This window comes from Pteropus medius, unplaced genomic scaffold (assembly GCF_902729225.1).
Source record: "Pteropus medius unplaced genomic scaffold, Ma_sr-lr_union100, whole genome shotgun sequence".
Classification (NCBI taxonomy): Eukaryota; Metazoa; Chordata; class Mammalia; order Chiroptera; family Pteropodidae; genus Pteropus; species Pteropus medius.
Window position 1 is genome coordinate 411,650 of NW_024342471.1, and position 10,460 is coordinate 422,109.

The 10,460-nt window shown below is 36.5% G+C and overlaps 1 pseudogene; it reads right to left on the reverse strand.

Moving 5' to 3' along the window:
- Positions 1-9,938: 9,938 nt before the first annotated feature.
- Positions 9,939-10,056, reverse strand: LOC120604060 (uncharacterized; annotated as a pseudogene).
- Positions 10,057-10,460: the final 404 nt, after the last annotated feature.

The window sequence follows — 10,460 nt, forward strand, 5'->3', positions numbered from 1 at the left end:
TCACAACCCTTTTTCTTTGTGAGTGAAAAGTAAAGGTAATCCACATGCTAACATTCGCTTACTAGCTGTGCAAACAACTCAGAGTTTTGGTGTTTGATTAAAACAGACCTTTCAGGGAGACATTCTACTAGTTGTATAAGTCATACTGGGTCCCGGGTTTCTTTTTGCCCTCTGTTTGGACTCTGCCTTTATTTGACTTATTTATTTTGATTTTTATTGGATTCAGTAGAAGGCAGTCAAATCATCATCAGCAACTCCAGAATAACTGTGTTGATGGTGTGCTATGAGAGGCTTGGGGGAAATCTGATTTCTGTAGTTAGGCCAAGAAAGAAGACAACGTCCTCAGGTGGAGAATGGATAAGAAAATACCAAGTAAAGTTGGACAAAACTATCATAGAGATCCCACCCATCCTTCCTTGCAAAATGTTCATTGTTTCTTTATGTTTCTCTATTCACAGTTTATATTCCCAAGTCTATCATTTTAATAACGTCCTGGCTAATAGCTTACCTACTTGCTCTTCTTCTGACCAGAATTACCTAGTAATATCTCAATCCTTATTGACCCCAGGTATTTATCTTCTCTGTGTGTGCCCTTGAACAGATAAATATCACAGATAGGTTTTGCTATTTCCTGACTTACACATTCTTGGTTACAAATCTCAACAGTTCTTCCATATGCTCAGCCATGTTGTTACAGTCTATGGTCAGCTCACTCTCTCACTCGCCATAATAGCCATTTCAAAGCTTTTTCACTCTCCTCTATTGTCCAACTTCTCCTTTCCTTTAGTCTCAGAAGACATCACCTGCTGTTTAGGTCATACCTTCCACCCAGCTTTTGTATCCCATCTTTTCCAGCTATCTGATTAACTTTAACTATTTAATCTTTTCTCCCTTGAATATATAACCACTTGCTCTTATCTGGATCCTTTCCGTTGTCCTTTAAACAGATGTGTAGACTTATGGACTCTCTGATCTGTTCCATTGATCTATTTGTTTATTTTTGCACCAATACCACACTATCTTAGTTTCAGTATCTTTATAAGAAGACTTGCTTTCCGGTACTGCAAGTCCCCTAGCATTCTTCTTCAGGATTTTCTTTGCTATGTTGCATTTTCTTATAAATTTTAGAATATGCTTGTCAACCCAAACACATACACACACCTATGCACCACACTCATATACATGCAAACACTATTCTGTTGAGATTTTGATTGTGATTTTATCAACCTGTAGATCAGCTTGGGGATGGTTGGCACCTTTACAATATTGACCCTTCTAATCCATGGGCATAATTCAGCTCTCATTATTGTGTAGATCTTCTTTAAAGTCTCTGAATGTAAATTTTATCATTTTTTTCTCTAGAAATCTTGCCTATCTTACATTTATGTTTTAGTATTTTTAATTGAAATCATTCTTTTTTTTAAATTTCTTTTTCTGTTTGTTGCTTGCAAACAATAAAATTTCCCTTTGCATTCAGTAACATTCCTAAATTCTCTCATTTATTTGAACAATTTATAGGTAGAGTCTTTGGCTTTTCTACATACAATCATATCATCATCTGTTAATAATATCACTTTCTCTCTTTTTTTCTAATCCTGGGCTTCCTTCTTTCTTTCCTTCCTTCCTTCCATCCATCCATCCATCCATCCATCCATTCTTCCTTCCTTCTTTTCTTCCTTCCTTCCTCCCTTCCTTCCTTCCTTCATTCCTTCCTTCCTTCCTTCCATCCATCTCTTCTGCCTGCCCTCTTTCCCTCTCTCTCTTACTCCTTTCCTCTCTCCTCTCTCCCTTTCATTACTGAATATTACAGTATAATATTGAATAGAAACAGTTAAAGAGGTCTTATTTTTTCCCTGATATAATATTTAATATTGCATCATTAAGTATAATGTTTGCTATATTTTTATAGTGTTTCTTTTTTAAATAGAGAAAGTTTCCTTCTAATTCAAATCATAACTGCTTGTTTTAAATATAAATAAATGTCAAATTTGTCTTATGTTTGTTCTGCATTTGTTAAAAATAGTCATATGATTTTCCTTACTGATCTATTAATGTGATGAATTATTAATTAATTTTCAAATGTTAAACTATCTCTGCTTTCCTGGAATAAGTTTAATATAGCCACAATGTGTTATTCTTTTTACACATTACTAGATTTGCTTCTCTGATATTTTATTTGGGATTGTCTTTTGAATCTATTTATTTATAATTTATTTGATATTCAATAAATTTACTTATATATTTTATTCAGATTATTATTATTATTTAAAAAATGTTTTCCTTATCTGCTGGTCTGTATTTTTCTTATACTGTTTTTGTTGGACTTTGATATCTTAGACCCTTTTCAAGACCTTGAGAAGAAGCCTAGCAAATTTGTATTCAGAATTTTTCTCTACTTAGAAAGGTGTCCTCAAAACCAAATAAGTTTAAGAAAGTACAAACGCCTGTTTCACCTCTGAATTTAATGATTATAATGGAAGAATAAGCACAATTTTATGTGTTTACTTTTCAATGATTAGGGAAATAGCAATAGGTATGGATAAAACAAATATGGAAAAATGTCAACAACTGATGATTTTCTTGGTGGATATTAGTGTTTATTGTATTTTTTTTTCTCCCATTTACAGTTGATTAGTTATTCTATTAAAAGACAAAGACTGACAGATTGGAAAAAAATGTGTATGATGTTTGTAAAAGACTTACCTAAAGCAAATATGGGGAAAGGTGGAAATTAAAGAATGGGGGAAAAAAGATTAATCATGCAAATACAATCAAAAGAAAATGATTTAGGTACAAAGGTATCGAACATAATAGACTTTAATATAAAGAGGGTCAATCCCAGGAAGGTAACATAATTCTAAGTGTATAAAATGGAATTAATATGTTCAGTTTTTCCGTTAGGTACCATTTTCGCAGTAAGAAAATTGTCTACTAGATAAATATCAAAGTGGTAGACAGAGTCTTAGCTTTCATTTTATAATTATGAATGTCATTACTTACTCATGAATTTTTACATACTCAAAGTATTTGAATTATAGGCAGGATTATTTTTGATGCTTAAATCATCTCAAATTTTACCAGTATGAGCCTTGTTAAATGTTCGATCTTTTACACAAGGAGTTTAAATCAATTATCACTTTTTTTGCTTGGTATTTTCCAAGCTTAAAATATTTTTGTTCTGCCTTCTTTTGTGCCTTCTTTTGAACTGATTTTTATTTTTCCAGGAAGCTCACCCATGCCATGAGTCTAGGGTTTTATTGTGGGTCATTTATGTAGGAATGCAGTACCCATGTGACTGACCTCAGCTACTTGGACTATAGCCCCCTAGAGGTCAAACTGACATGGCATGGCCCAAGGCCTGAGGCATACAAAAACACTTTTATCACACAGGATATTCTAAAGATTCAGAAATTAGCACTCAGGATCTTGTCAGGACCAGTCCTGAAGATAGGCCTTTCTTTGGAATGTGAGGAGTTGAGCAGCCTAGGCCTGCCAAGTTAACCCTTTCTTGCATGCAGGCTGTGGAAAATAAATAAAAGTTCAGCAAGAATTTTCACCATGTTCTGCCTCATGAGTGGTAACATAATACCTTATCCCAGAATTATTCATTAAAATATTTCTAAAATTCATCCTTCTCTAAAATACACCTGTAAGTGAAAATCCTGCTTCTCAGCTTTCCTTATCAAGAATCTTCTCCAGGATGAATCCTCTAGCTATTTGTTTTACACATTGCAATAATAACACAATTGTTACCAGCCTATGAATATAAATATTGAAATTGTTATTATTAATAATTAAAACAGATGTTAGTGTTCTTGACCTCATCAATTTAGGCTGTACCTCCACCCTTTCCCCACCTCAATTCCCATCAAAATCTCTTCCTGCTGAGTCTAGGAGGATAACTAACCTTTGAAATGTTGGAGTGGATTATGTCCTGGGGAGACTTCAATGAGTACCGTTATCTGTGGTTCCATGCAGAGATGGGGAGAGAATGTTACTATATAGTTTATATCACATATGATTCAAGTGAGCTCCAAAGCATCTCTACTTGATGCCTAATCTCTCACAGTCCTGGATGCAACCGGGCTTTCGTATTCTTTCTGTAGCTCTAACAGAACTTACGTATCTTTTATTTCCCCAAGAAAGAATGTTATAAAGTTCAAGAAAGTATGTTACAAAATACAGCTATCATCTTCTATTAATTCATTCATCACTACTTATAGAATACACGTAAGTAACTGCACAGTTACTTACTGTGCAGAGTAAATAGAGCATACTTTAGGAATAAAATAAGTTATTTAAATAAAATAAATTGAAATTCTTAAAAAATGTGTTTCGTTTTATCTCAGGATGGTGAAAACTCTGCCATGGACTTGTGTAAAAACCAGCACATGACTGTCTTCTCAGAGGCAATAATTGTTTTGGTAACTCATGTCTTTCAAGGGCCTAACTCAGTGTCTCGTTTAGTAAGTATTCAGTCATTGGACAAAATAAATGTAGAGGTGAAGGAAGCAATGTATGGGTGGAATAATAAGCAATAAATTGCTGTTATTTTACCAATTATTTTTAATTCTCAAACTCACAATAATAGTGAGTCGAATTGTGACCCCCAAAGGAAATGTCTACCCAGAACCTCAGGATATGACCTTAATTGGAATAAGAGTGTTTGCTTATGTGATTAAGATAAGAATCTCTAGATAAGATCATCCTGGATTAGGATGCGCCCTAAATCCAATTAGGTGTATCAGACGTAAAGGAGAAGATATATGGAGACACAGAGGGAAAGGCATGTGATGATGGAGGTAGAGATTGCAGTGATGTGTTTGTAATCCAAGGAACTCCAAGGATTGCAGGTAACCGCCAGAAGCTAGGGGAGAGGTATGTGTATAGATTCTTCTGGAAAGAACCAACCTAATTGACAACTGTGATTATGAACTTCTGCTTCCGGAACTGTGAGGCGATACATTTCTGTTGTTTTAAACTAGTAAAGTTTTGGCAATTTGTTACAGCTGCCCTAGAATTAAATACAGTATCTACATATAAACCTGCAGTTACCTTTATGTATTCAAAGAATTCCTAGACATGCATAGGCCAGAAATGACATAAAAGATCAGTCTAGAAGCCTCAATATAGTGCAAGTCTTATTAATGACTCATTTATAAAATTTCAAATATCTGCAAGGCAGGAGGAGACGCTTTTAATTTTCTGCATCAAAGAAGAAATTAAATTGAATGCAAATAATTATTCAAATATATCCATTTTATAGTAAATAATTAAAAAATTATTTTGAGTTTTCAATTATCATTGTACAAATAGCTAAGTATATTTCAAACAGAAAAATCTGGATTAGAATTTCTAGAAATCCTGAGATAAAAGCCCATGATTTCTGTGTAGTTGCTTATAGTTTGGTAGGAGAAAGAGGCAAGAAAACAGGCAGTTAAGATGCTGGGGCCTCTGAGAACCAGGGAAAGGGTACTGTCAAATACAAAGAGGCGACTCTGGCCAAGTATATGGCTAGATAGGGAGCTTCAAAGCAAAGACAGCAAGGAATTGAACATTTGGGAACAACAAGTTCATTAATATGATTGTGTGGTTTTATACTCTGGCAAAGAAAAGTCAGCTTCTTCTCTTTTGATTTTTTAACTATTTTATTGAGAGTTAATTCACATAACATAAAATTCATCCATTCGAGTGTACAATTCAGTGTTTTTTATAGTCAGAGTTGTGAAACCATCACTATTCTCTAATTTTAGAACATTTCATCATCCCACAAAAAAATTTCTATACCCTTTAACAGACCCTACTCATTTTTCCTCATGCCCACGATTCCCAATGGTAGGCAAACACTAATCTACGTCACGTTTCTATAGATTTGCCCGTTCTAGACTTTTCGTATAAGTGGAATCATATGATATATGTCCTTTGCATTCTTTTGCGTGCGGCTCCTTTCACTTTGCATGTTTTCAGTATTCATCCATTTATAGATATATCAGTACTCCATTACTTTTTATTACTAAATAATATGCTCTTGTATGGCTATAACAGATTTTATTAATCCGTTCATCAGTTGAGAAACATTTGGGTTGTTTCTCCTTTCAGCTATTATGAATTGTGTTTGCCATGATTCATAGCAAAACTTATTCATAAAAATGCTTTTATGAATGTTTTTTTGTGAACATATGTTTTCATTTTCTCTTGGGTATATTCCTAGGAATGGGAATGCTAGATCATATGGTAACTCTATGTTTAATCTTTTGAGAAACTGTCAGATTATATTCAGATAACATTGGCTGCATCATTTACAGTTTACCAACGTATGAGAGTTCCAATTTCTCCACCTTTTTGCCAACAGTTATTACGGTACGTCCCTTTGATTGTAGCAATTCTTGTGTGTGTGTGTGTGTGTGTGTGTGTGTGTGAAGTGGTATCTCATTGGGTTTTGATGTGCATTTTCCTAACAAATAATGATATTTTCATGTGCTTTTTGGCCATTTGTATGTTTTCCTTAAAGAAGAGTCCTGTTCGTATAGTTCTCTTTTTTTTACTGAGTTTTTATAGTTTTTCTATAATCTGGGTACAAGTCCCTTACCAGTTAATATGGTTTTCATTGGTGAAATACAATTTAATCTTCATTATGTGTGCAAAACTCATCAGGATAATGGCTTGATGGGGGAGAGTAGACCCTATTCCACAAGTCTGAAGAATCTGATGCCTGAGGGCAGGTGTGTGGGAGCGAACTGCGCATGCGCTTGCCCCGTGACTCAGCAATGAAGTTCCTCGGAATAGGTCCCTGGGTTCTGTCTTGTAGGGATAGCCAGAGCCACAGGCAAAGATTTCGGAGGCACACAGTGCGCTGCCATATTCCAGCCCTCTCTAAATCAGAGATTCCTGTTCCTCAAAGCCAGATCTCACGAGATCTCCTTAGCTGTGCCATCCTGCGCAGTGCCGCGGCTGTGCACTGATGAGAGACACCTGGGAGAGCTGACTCCACAGAGGCTGTGTGTGTCTTCCCTACACAGGGCCAAAGAGGTCTGACTCAAAAGAGTCAGCCCGTTCCATATCAAGAGTTCAGTGCATGAGAACTGCTGACCCCAAAAAGATGGCCTGCTAGACAGAGGCTCAGAGATCCTGAACGCTCAAAAGCAGGTGCGTGGGGCTAGAACTGCGTACGCGTCTGCCGCACCATCTCAGAATCCAGAATCTCTGTAGCGGGTCGTGTAAGTATAGGCCTGGCCTCAGTTGGGGACTTCTGGGGAACACACCCTGCTGCCAGGGTCCATCCTGCCCCCTGAACAGAGTTGCTAGTTCTTTTCATGCCAGATCGCGGGGTATTTCAGAAGCCGTTCGGGGCACGAGCAGGGAGGGAGGGATACCTGGGATGAAAGACATTTGGAAATCACGATAGCCAGATAAACTTAAAGTTCTATAAGGAGAGTAGAGCCTTATGAGGTCTGACTAACCACCATTCAAGCATTCATATCACGGGCCCAGTTTGGGGAACCGCTGGGCAATGAATGATGGCTTGGTGGGTGAGGGCAGGGCCTATCCAACATGCCCGGAGGGCCTGAAGCCTGAGGGCAGCTGCGCTGGAGCAAACTGCGCATGTGCGTGTGGTGTGACTCAGCATTTCGGCTCCAGCCCTTTGTTCCCGGGTTCAGTCGGTGTAGGGTGTAGGGTGTAGGAATAGACCGGGCCACAGGCTGGGACTTCCGCTGTGCATGACGTAAGGTAGGCATCCAATTTCATTATTTTTCATGTGGCTGTGCTGTTGTCTCAGCCCCATTTTTAAAAAGACTTCTTTCCCCGTTGCCTGTTTTCAGTAACCCATCAAAAATCAGTTGACCACAAATGTAAAGGTTTACTTTTGGGCTGTAAATACTATTTTATTGATTAATATGTGATTTTATGCTGTCTTAATTACTATAACTTTGTAATAAGTTTTAGAATTGAGAAGTGTGAGTCATCTCGCGTTTTTCTTCTTTTTCAAGATCGTTTTGGCCACGTTGTGCTTCTTGCATTTTCATATGAATTTTAGGTTCTGTTTTTCAATTTCTAAAAAAAAAAAAAAAAATCCGAAATGTTGATAAGTTTGCACTGAATTTGTAGACCCACTTTATTTATTTATTTATTTACTTATTTATTTATTTATTTATCTATCTATATTTATTTATTTATTGGTGATTGTAAATACCCTCAGTATGCTGAGGAATTGTAAATATACCTAATCCAGACATGTTAGAAATTTTAGAGTTGTATATCTAACTGCCCGCTCAGGTCATCTCTCAGGCATCTCAAACTTATCACAAAGCAGCTCGTGGTGTTTTTCCCCATCACCTGGACTTCCTCTAGCCACCCCCTCCTAGTTAATGACACCCTTGTTTACCTAGTGGATTTCACCGTGTATCGGATCAGATTCTTTTGGCTATGGGTAGACGTAAAAAGGTTTATTTTCTCATGAAAAAGAAGTCTGGAGGTATGTATGCATGCCTAGCATGTGAGTGCCTGCCTTCTGAAGAATCTGGCCATTGTCTTCCTGGTCTAAATTGACTGCTAAAATTATAATTTCACATCTGAGTTCCAGACACAAAGGTTTAGGTAGAGAAAAGTAAGGCCATGCCATCTTTCTTTTAAGGAAACATCTCAAAAGGCCTCAACACGTCTACTTATATTTTATTAGCCAGTGTTTAGTGACATATACAGTAACCATGTATAGCTGAAAGTGATACAGAAAAATATAAATCTTATCTGGGACCCTTGGCACACCAAATAAATTTAGGGTTATATTGTTAAGATGGAAGTGAGTTGATGGATGTTTTGGGGTAGGAAATTAATGTAAAATCATCCTGTAAATGTCATTTCCTTTTTCCCCCCTTCACCACTCAAACCATCAAAAAATTCTGTTCAGTTTACTCTTCAATAGTATATTAAATTACTTCACTTTCTATCTCCAGTGTCTTTTATTCAAGTCATCATCATATTTTGCTGGCAGGAGTATTCTGTTATCTCTGCTGCTACTCTTTGCCCCTATATTCTCCAAACATCTGTCAGAGTAACATTGTACAGATGCAAATCTGATAACATTGTTTCCTAGCTTAAAACTTCTTTATAGTTCTCTTTGCCCTTGGAGCCCTTAGAGTTACCCCTATAGCTTTGCATGTATTGGCCACTGCCTGTATCTCCAGCTTAACTCATACCATGTTCTCTTCACTTTCTTCGATTCGACCACATGGACCTTTTCAGTCCCTCACACGCATTGTGCTTCCTGTCGCAGAGCACACGCCACTGCCTCTGTTGAAATGCATTTTCTTCCCTCTTTGACTAAACAAATACCTTTCATCCTTTGGATCTCTTTTATGAGGTCATATTCCCATATTATAAGCTCCAACAGCTTCTCTCTGTAGTGCTGAGGTAATTTCACATTTATGTGATTTACTGTTCTTCCATTACCCAGTAAGCTCCATGAGGGTAGACATATCTTTATTTTGCCCGTCATTGTATTCGTAGAATAGCATTTAGCATTTAACACAGCCAGTAAATCTTGGTTAAATGAATTGGATAATGAATTGAAGAGATATGAGGTGGGTATCAGTGTTTTTGAGCTTCATAATTACAAAATTACGACTGACAAATTGGATTTTTGGAAAGCAGCATTGTTAAAAGAAAATAACATTATTATGTGTCCAGTGCCCAACAACTTTTGGGCAACTTTTCTTGTGATTGTGTGATCTCATTCATTCATCTAACAGATGTTGAGGACCCAGTGCATGTCCTGTCACTTGCTGTTTGTATGTGGATTTTATTCAATAAGTACATATAGTACCGTAAATGTATTTTTTCTTTCTCTTTTTTTTTTTAGGTGAGGCAGCCCTTAGTTGACTTCATAGGTTGTAAGGACCTCGTCATCTTACAATCTCTTTTTTTTAAAAATTTTTTTTTTATGCCTACAGCACCTGGTCTTCCTAAGTGGTCTCCCATCCAAGTACTAACCAGACCCACCCTGCTTAGCTTCCGAGATCAGATGGGATTGGGCTTGTTCAAGGTAGCATGGCCGTAGACTGTATTTTTTCTTCCTATTGATTTTCTTAATAACATTTCCTTTTCTCTAGTTTACTTTAATGGAAGAATATAATGTGTAATACATATAACCTACAAAATATGTGTTAATCACCTATGTTATCGGTAAGGCTTCTGGTCAGTAGTAGCTTATTAATAGTTAAGTTTCTGGGGTGTCAAAGGTTATATGTGGATTTTTGACTGCACAGTGCTCCCTATCCCCGAATTGTTAAAGGGTCAACTATACATATTTATTAATATTTATCATGTATACTATATAAATTAGAGAATATAAATAATACGAAATATATTAGAATCACCATTTTGGTCACTCAAACTTTATAGATTTTTGTTTTCTCACATATAATATGTGTAGGTTGTACTAATCTTGGAGGACTTCCCTAGAT